Source organism: Ictidomys tridecemlineatus, chromosome 2 (assembly GCF_052094955.1).
Source record: "Ictidomys tridecemlineatus isolate mIctTri1 chromosome 2, mIctTri1.hap1, whole genome shotgun sequence".
In the NCBI taxonomy this organism is placed as follows: Eukaryota; Metazoa; Chordata; class Mammalia; order Rodentia; family Sciuridae; genus Ictidomys; species Ictidomys tridecemlineatus.
This window is the reverse complement of record NC_135478.1, coordinates 78076019-78083551: the sequence shown is the minus strand read 5'-3', so window position 1 is coordinate 78083551 and position 7533 is coordinate 78076019. Positions and strand designations below refer to the sequence as shown.

The window sequence follows — 7533 nt, the reverse complement described above, 5'->3', positions numbered from 1 at the left end:
GTATGCTGGTAATTTGAGCTCTCTCTTCTCTTCATTAGCGTGGCTATGGGCCTATCAATTTTATTTATTTTTTCAAAGAACCAACTTTTGTTTTGACAATTTTTTCAATTGTTCCTTTTGTTTTGATTTCATTGATTCCAGCTCTAATTTTAATTATTTCTTGTCTTCTTCTGCTTTTGCTACTGATTTATTCTTCTTTTCCTAAGGCTTTGAGATGTAGTGTGAAGTCATTTATTTTTTGACATTTTTTTTAAGAAATAAACTTCATGCAATGAATTTTCCTTTTAGTACTGCTTTCATAGTGTCCCAGAGATTTTGATATGTTGTGTCTATGTTCTCAGTTACTTCTAAGAATTTTTTAATCTCCTCCTTGATGTCTTCTGGAACCCATTGTTCATTAAGTAGCATATTGTTTAGGCTCCAAGTGATTGAGAAAATTTTGTTTTTTATTTTGTTGTTGATTTCCAATTTCATTCCATTATGATCCAATAAAATGCATGGTAGTATCTCTAACTTTTTGCATTTGCTAAGAGTTGCTTTGTGGCACATTATATGGTCTATTTTAGAGAAGGATCCATGGGCTGCTGAGAAGAAAGTGTATGCACTTGGTGCAGGTTGAAATATTCTATATATGTCAGTTAAGTCTAAGTTATTGATTGTGTTATTGAGTTCTATAGTTTCTTTATTCAACTTATGTTTGAAAGATCTATCCAGTGATGAGAGAGGTCTGTTAAAGTCAACCAAGATTATTGTGTTGTAGTCAATTTGGCTCTTGAACTTGAAAAGAGTTTGTTTGATGATCATAGCTGCATCAATGTTTGGGGCATATATATTTATGATTGTTATGGTTTATTGGTGTAGGGTTCCTTGAGCAGTGTGTAATGTCCATCTTTATCCCTTTTGATTAAATTTGACTTGAAGTTCTAGTTTATTTGATATGAATATAAAAACCCCTGCTTGCTTACACAGTCCATGTGAGTGGTATGATTTTTTCAAAACTTTTACCTTCAGTTTGTATATGTCTTTTCATATCAGATGAGTTACCCAGAGGCAGCATATTGTTGGGTCTTTTATTTTGTCCAATCTACAAGCCCATGTCTTTTTTTTATTGGTGAGTATAAGCCATTAACATTTAGGGGGTTACTATTGAGACATGGTTTGTATTTCCAGCTATATTTATTTTTGTTATTTAAGTTGACTTGGTTTTCCTCTTTGATTAGTTTTTACCTTTACTGCATACCTCCCTCTGTTGATTTTCATTGCTGTTTTTCATTTCCTGTTCATGAAATATTTTGCCAAAGATGTTTTTGTAGCACCAGTTGTCTAGTTATATATACTTTTAACTTTTGATTATCTTGGAAGGTTTTTATTTCATTTTCAAATCTAAAGCTTAATTTTGCTGGATACAAAATTCTTGATTGGCACCAATTATCTTACAGAGCTTGATATATGTTGTTCCAGGATCTTCTGGCTTTCAGGGTCTGGGTTGAAAAATCTGCCATTATCCCAATTGTTTTCCCCCTATATGTAATCTTATTCCTTTTTCTCGTGGCTTTTAAAATTCTCTCCTTATTCTGTATGTTGGGCATTTTCATTGTATTGTGCCTTGATGTGGATCTGTTGTGATTTTGTACATTTGGCATCCTGTAGGCTTCTTGAATTTGGATTTCCAATTTATTCTTCATGTTTGGAAAGATTCTGGTATTATTTCATTGAATAGATTGTACATTCCTGTGATTTGGTACTCTATGCCTTCTTCTATCCCAATAACTCTTAAATTTCAGCTCTTAAATAACTCTGAAATTTAAAAATCGTTTTTTGGACTTTTCTTCTTTGCATTACTTTTAAAACATCTTCTTAAGTTTTTCTCTCATGTATACTTCAGATATGAGAGGAAATGTATTTTTAAAAATGCCTTCTGCCCTTGGAGGGCACTATAGTGACTGAACAGTACATGAAATTGTAATACTTTTCAAATCACTTCACCAATGACTTGCCTGACGGAGTTCATGAATGTTGCATCAGCACACAGTTCATCAGAGAGAGTATGACTTTTCTATGAGAAGAAAAGTTTCCTAGAAGTCTTTCACTGTAACTCCCTCTGTCACTGTGTAGTCAAGGGCCATATGTCTCCCATGGAAGCCTTCTTACCAGTCTCTTGGGGTAGACATTGAAAGATGATCAGTGCTTGGAATGATTTGGTCCCTAATACTTTACGATTATTCAGTACAGCTTCTAGAACCACTTTCATCCACACAGGGATGAAGTTGGTGGACAAAAAGCTGAGCTGGAAGACAATGTTTTATTTGTATTTTGTTTGCCTAGATGGTAAGACAAATGAACAAAGTAGTCCCTCATCTTGCTGCACTGACCACAGGCAAGCAAAGGCAATGATCACTTAAGTGATCAGCAGGCAGGATGGTCAAGTCATTATTGGGCAAAGAGTTCAGAGATAGAAGTTCATAGGTTAGTTGCCTATGAACTCCATCTTCGGTCACAACCCTTTGGAAAGGATGGAGACACACATTGTGCCTTCAAACTTTAGTAGACACTGCACCTCACTCAACATTCAGTTCAAAAGGGAACTCAAGGACTGAAGTGGCTGGTGCCAACGTGTAAGGTATTTGTAGGGTGTGTAGATCAACCCAGCCTCTGGCCCTGGAGTGACAATCACAGCAGTAGTGTGAGGAGTTCCTTTTGGCATGACAGAGGTCTGTATTTGTCTGATCAAAGGAATTATGGTAGGGTTAGCTGGAGATGATTACTCAGGGTCACTGGTGAGAGAAAATGTGCAGCCCCAGGTATGATCCTAGGAGCAGCCTGGGCTGTTGCCACAAGAGAAAATGCAAGGGCTGGTGATTTAACGTTGGCATCTCTGTAGGTGTCATTCAGAATCAGAACCTCATAACTGCTGTCTTTGGTTTTACTTTGCTCTATTCTGAGCATCTTCTACATTGATTAGTACATCTGAATCTTCATGTATATGTCCCCGATTCAGTTTGTTCTATTTCCTCCTCCTTTGATTTACCTTTTACTGACCCTTTGCCTCATGCCATTGTTTTACATCCATTTTTCTGTCTCAAGCTATTTAGCTGTAAATCCTCTGGGGCCAAAGTTCCTACCAAGAAAATTAAAATCTAGATATTTAAATTTTTTGAATTTTTTTACACAAATAGAGCACATCTTTTCATTTCTCTGGTTGTACATGATGCAGAGTCACTCCATTTGTTAAATAATACCATACAAAGGGTACTAATGCCTTTCTCATTCCACCACCTCACCCCCACACACCCTCCCCTCAACCTGCTCTCCTCTGCTCAATCCAAAATTTCTCCTTCTTTCCTTGAGTCTCCCCCAGATATTATGGACCTGATCCACTTATCAGAGAATATATTTGGAACTTATTTTGTTCCATGATAGTCTCCAACTCTGTCCATTTACCTGCCAATGCTATAATTTCATTCTTCTTTAAGGCTCAGTAATATTCCACTCTGCATATGTACAAGTTTGTTTATACATTCAACTGTTGAAGGGCATCTAGGTTGTTTCCATGAATTACCTACTGTGAATTCAGCTGCTATGATCACTGATGTCACTGCATTACTATGGTGTGCTGATTTTAAGTCTTTTGCATATACACCTAGGAGTGGGAAAGCTGGGTCAAATGGAGGTTCCCTCAAATTTTTCTAAGGAATCTCCAATCTGCTTTCCAAAATGGTCACACCATTTTTTTAGTGGCAAAAATCTGAATATTCTTTTACAGACACATTCAGTTTCTGTCATAACTGAACAATAGTTCCCACATAATCAGGCAATTTTGCACTCTTTTTCTTTTTTGTACTGCCATTTAATATGTGTACATGTCTTTAGGTACTCTGCTAGTTTCTTCCTCTGTCAACTGCTAGAAGTGGCTGAAGATCCTGCAGAATTTGGACAGGCTGCCCAAGAGCTTCTTGTCCTTCACCAACTGCATCAGGTTATCTGGGATTACCACTTCCCCTGACCATATTCCAGACTCCACAGATCACTTCACCCAATGCCATGACACCAGCACCAGACAGGAGGAATGTTCAGGGGCAACCCCTGGGCACTGTCTGCTGAGGACTCAGTGTGCCTCTCTGCACTGGCCCCTGCTCTGGGTCCAGAGCTGAGCCCCATGGAGGCTTGTCTATGAACTACAGTGAAAGTTGAGGAATGTGTATATATTACACTATAAGGAGATACAGTGACATATGCCACAATGGTTCTGGTGGCCCAGCTGTATGGACAATCTTATGCTCTAGATGTATGCTAATAGAGGAATTGGTGATACGAGACAAAATCTGCTGTTTAGGGAAAGCCCCACAGAACAATCCTAATGTATGGGAGTTTTGGAACAGTCATGTCACCTGATATAGAGAATTACACACCTTTTGAATTACAGCTCATGGTGCAAAGCCTGGTAGGTTCAAAACAACACCAGTCATCACTTGAACATGAGTCCATAACTGTGTGATTTGCCAGTCAGGAGGTCAAGGAGGCTCAGCATAGTGGATAATTTGCATCTGGGAAGTAGCAAGAGCAGGGCTTGCTCCCAGTACTCTGCATGGGCACATGGTAAAGGCCCCATATCTCCAAGTTTCCAGTACCAGAAACTCTCCCAGGAGTCTCATGTATGTCCCATGGGTGGAGATGAGGCTTTGGGTACAAGGTGAGTGTGACACTACTGCTACCTGAGGGCTCTAGTTCCACAATGTCTAATAATAATACAGTGAAATCTGATTATGCAACGTCTCCTAACCACATTAAAATTAAAAAGGCATGCATAATTATTTTAATAATGCTATATAACCCACTATATCAAAGAAATATCATTTCCACAAAGATTGAATGAACATTATTTATGATATAATTTACATTCTTTTTCTCATGTCGTTTCTTTGAAATATGTTACATGTTAATTTGGACAGTGAAATTTTCTCAGAAATATCTGACTTGTTTTCTATTTTCTCATTTACATTTGTTAAGGTAGATTTACTTAACCAAATAACCAAAGCATGATTGGTAATTTTCTAACCTCTGAGTTGTTAACAGAAATAACATTTACCCTTTGATATTTCAAGCACATAATATAAATATGATTCATGATTTTTAGAATCAATTCAACTTTGTAGGAAAATGATGTTTGTTTCAAAACTACAGTTTGACCAACTGTCTTATGAAAGTCCATAATTTAAGTAATATAATAACACAACATTTCTAAATCTACATAGTATAATTGCTTAAGTTTTTATTTCTTATTTTTAGATATACATGACAGTAGAGTTGTTTGGGATATATATATAAATGGAATATAATTGATCATTCTTGTCATTATACATGATGCAGAGTTACACTAGTTGTATATTCATATATAAAAATAGAAGTTATATAAATAATCTAATTTGGGGGTATAAAAAAGCAGTCTTTTCACTGTTCACTGTTACAAGCTCCTGCCATTGTTATGTTTGTGTTCATAGAAATGCAATGTTGATTTTAAGTGACTTTTTTGATCATCAAGCTTTTAGAGTAAAAAAAATAAACTCTGTGTTTGCAATGTCAAAAAAAGCATGAAGGTATTTTGGTGCCAGGTCATATTCAACAAAGAGTGACTTGAGAAGAAAATAATCCTGATGATGAGGTGGATCTTAATTCAATTGGTGTATCTCAGATGGCTTCTATACCTAGACACAAATATGTTTTCCCATTCAAGTCATGAACACAATGCCCATGCTTTCATGAAGAGAGATTATTCATGTGGTCATGAAAACAGATTTCCACTCACAGAGGTGACCTGCCTACAGCCAGGTGGCAACAGCCAAATCCAACCCTGAGTTCTAATATGAGGTTATTTCCTATGGGAAGCAGCCAGGTACCTCAGAGCAGATTGATGACACTAGACCTTTCATCATGGCAGATTGACATTAGTTCTCAGTGAAACATGCATTTACCCTTGAGGGAGCTTGTTTTCCTTGCCTGCAGTGCTTCTGCCAAAACTGTAATCCATGGACTTAGTGAACACCTTAACCACCATCGTGGTATTCAACATGGGGCTTCTGAGCACAATGCTAATGTCACAGTCAATAAATGGGAAGCAATCAAGCCATATTCCTGCCATTACTACTCTTACATTTCCCCAACATCCTAAAACACCAGGTCTGACAAAAAGGTTGACTGGATTTTGAGGAGTCAAAGATGAATTTTGGTGACTGGTTTCACCCATATTCAATACATGATGATGTTTGTGGTATAGGCAGGATTCCTGGAGCTGGAATGAGGGCCTGGGACTGGGAGTGACTCCACACACTAGTGACCCACTAGCACAATGTTTGCTTCCCAGTTCAGTAATTCAACCCTATATTGGTCTGGTGCAGAGGACTTAGCTCCACACATGACACAAGAATGACTGCTCTAACCTGAGTCCAAGCCTCCCTTTTGCTACTCATGACAAGGAATCATTAGACCAAGTTGGGGCTATTGGGACATGATTGGTTTGACAATCAGGGGAATTAGGTTGCCACTGCTGACTCAAAATAAGGAGGCAATGCATGGAAAGAAGCATGTTCTCTATTCCTTCATTAGACTGCAGTTAAGGTCAGAAAACCAACACAATGCACTTCAGCAGGGCTATTGGTGCACCTATGTTGTCTGCAGTGATGATTTGGGCCATTCCACCTGGCACTACTAGCTAGAGATCAACACTAGCCAAAGCACTTTTTGGTGGTCAAGGGACTTAGAAATGGGGAGTGAAGAAAGTATCAATGATAAACACAGGAATTAGAATTGTATGAGAAAATATTTATTTTAATGTGAATGTAATTGAATATGATTTCCTTCCTCTGTCTGATCCTAGTATCATCTAACATAGGTGTGTTAAAAATAGGTAACTTTAGCTGAGCATGGTGACACATGCCTGAAATTCCAGCTGCTCAGGAGACTGAGGCAAGAGAATCATGAGATCAAAGCCAGCATGAACAAAAGCAAGGCACTAAGCTATTCAGTGAGACCTCATTTTTAAATAAAATATAAGGCAATGCTGGGGACGAGCTCAATGCTCTAGTGATCCTGAGTTAAATCCCTGGTACCAAAAAAAAAAATAGTTAACTTTATATTTCAATATTTAACTTACAGGATATCAAAATAAAGGGAAATGAACATACTTGAGGTCAAAAAGTATATTTTATTATCTTATTGGGAAAAGATGAGCATTTTTGGTTTGCGTGGTTTGTTGGATAATTTTATCTTAGTGGATGTGGCCTGGATATCATATGGATATAGGAATGAGTTTCTGGTTATCCCAGGTGAGATATGGTGCCTTTTTTTTCTTTTATTTATTTATTTATTTTTTTATTGGTTGTTCACAACATTACAAAGTTCTTGACATATCATATTTCATACATTAGATTGAAGTGGGTTATGAACTCCCAATTTTACCCCAAATGCAGATTGCAGAATCATATCGGTTACACATCCACAGTTTTACATAATGCCCAATTAGTAATTGTTGTATTCTGC

The 7533-nt window shown here is 37.4% G+C and overlaps 1 pseudogene; it reads right to left on the bottom strand.

The window, feature by feature from the left end:
- Positions 1–2354: 2354 nt before the first annotated feature.
- Positions 2355–3207, bottom strand: LOC144368246 (KH domain-containing RNA-binding protein QKI pseudogene; annotated as a pseudogene).
- Between the last annotated feature and the right edge of the window lie 4326 nt (positions 3208–7533).